The sequence below is a fragment of the Astatotilapia calliptera genome, unplaced genomic scaffold, assembly GCF_900246225.1.
Source record: "Astatotilapia calliptera unplaced genomic scaffold, fAstCal1.2 U_scaffold_36, whole genome shotgun sequence".
Taxonomy (NCBI): domain Eukaryota; kingdom Metazoa; phylum Chordata; class Actinopteri; order Cichliformes; family Cichlidae; genus Astatotilapia; species Astatotilapia calliptera.
In genome coordinates, this window is record NW_020535774.1 from 181,027 (window position 1) to 183,042 (window position 2,016).

Sequence of the window (2,016 nt, forward strand, 5' to 3'; positions counted from 1 at the left end):
CCTCAGGACTTGCCTGACCCTCTGCAGGTACTTGGTGGTTGCAGCTTTTCTAGCGGCCTCTTCATGGTTCCCATTCGCCTGCGGGATCCCCAGGTACTTGTAACTGTCCTCTATGTCTGCAATGTTGCCTTCTGGTAGTTCAATCCCCTCAGTTCTGACTACCTTCCCTCTCTTTGTTAACATCCGACTACACTTCTCCAGTCCGAACGACATTCCAATGTCATTGCTGTATAGCCTGGTAGTGTGGATCAGTGAATTGATGTCTCGTTCACTCTTGGCATACAGCTTGATGTCATCCATGTACAGGAGGTGGCTGACAACTGCTCCATTCCGTAGTCGGTATCCGTAGCCAGTCTTGTTAATGATCTCACTGAGGGGGTTAAGGCCTATGCAGAACAGCACTGGGGACAGAGCATCTCCTTGGTAGATCCCGCACTTGATGGTGACTTGTGCTATGGGCTTGGAGTTGGCCTCTAGTGTTGTGCGCCACATCCCCATTGAGTTCCTGATGAAGGCTCTTAGGGTCCCATTTATCTTGTACAATTCTAGGCATTCCAGTATCCAGCTGTGGGGCATTGAGTCATAGGCCTTCTTGTAATCAATCCAGGCAGTGCACGGGTTGGTCAGTCTGGTTTTGCAGTCTCGGCTGACTGTTCTGTCTACCAGTAGCTGGTGTTTTGCGCCTCTGGTATTCTTGCCAATCCCTTTCTGTGCCCCGCTCATGTATTGACCCATGTGCCTGTTCATCTTAGCCAATATGATGCCTGACAGGAGCTTCCATGTGGTACTGAGGCAGGTTATTGGTCGGTAGTTGGAGGGGACCAGTCCCTTCTTGGGGTCCTTGGGGATCAGGACCGTCCGACCTTCGGTTAGCCATTCCGGGTGTCTCTCGTTAACTAGCAGCTGGTTAATTTGTGCTGCCAGACGCTCGTGGAGTGCAGTCAGCTTCTTCAGCCAGTAGGCGTGAACCATGTCAGGCCCTGGTGCTGTCCAACTCTTCATACTGGAGACCCTTTCTTGGATATCTGCCACTGTGATGGTTACTGGACCCTGTTCAGGGAGGTCGCTATGGTCTGCCCTCAGATCCACTAGCCACTGAGCATTGCCGTTATGGGTTGCGTCCTTCTCCCATATGCTCTTCCAGTATTGCTCCGTCTCCAGCCTTGGTGGTGCTGTTCTCTTATTATTATTGTTCCCTTGCCACTGAGAGTATACCTTTGCTGGTTCTGTGGAGAACAGCCGGTTTATTCTCCTGCCTTCTATCTCTCTGGTGTACCTCCTCAAGCGGCTGGCCAAGGCTGTGAGTCTTTGCTTGGCAGTTTCCAAGGCCTCAGGTATGGACAGCTTGCTGTATTTCTTATGCACCTTCTTTGTCGCACCTTTCTGCAACTCCGTTAGTTGGCTAACCTCCCTCCGTGCTACTTTGATCTTGCCCTCTAGCCTCCTTCTCCATGGAGGGTACTGCCCCTTATGGCTGTTCAACTTGTAGCCAAGCATCTCACTGATCACTGCTGCCGTATTGTAGATCAGCTTGTTAGTGTCAGTAATCGTGGCTGTAGGTATCGTCCGTAGTGCTGCATTAACATCATCTAGCAGACCTTCTGAAGGTACTTCACGTAATGGCTTACAGCAGTTGGTATTCCCAGGTAGTCTCCCATCCAAGTACTAACCAAGTCCAACCCTGGTTAGCTTCCGAGATCAGAGGAGATCGGGTGTGCTCAGGGTGGTATGGCTGTAAGGTATATATATATATATTAGGGGTGCAACAATACTCGTATCGATATTGAACCGTTCGATACAGTGCTTTTGGTTCGGTACGCATGTGTATCGAACAATACAAAATTTTAATTCATTTTATCAACTTTTCTTCTGATGATGCTGTCTGTGTTGAGTGCTCAGTGGATCTGCGCTCGACAGTGCAGCCTAGCAGAGTAGTCGAAAACAGATTCACTGACCGCAGGGCAAGCTAGCGAGACAGAAGTTAAGCTGTCATTGCAACATGGCAAATTGAACCTC

The 2,016-nt window shown here is 49.8% G+C and overlaps 1 pseudogene; it reads right to left on the reverse strand.

Moving 5' to 3' along the window:
* Positions 1-1,621: 1,621 nt before the first annotated feature.
* LOC113018053 (uncharacterized) lies at positions 1,622-1,740 on the reverse strand (annotated as a pseudogene).
* Positions 1,741-2,016: the final 276 nt, after the last annotated feature.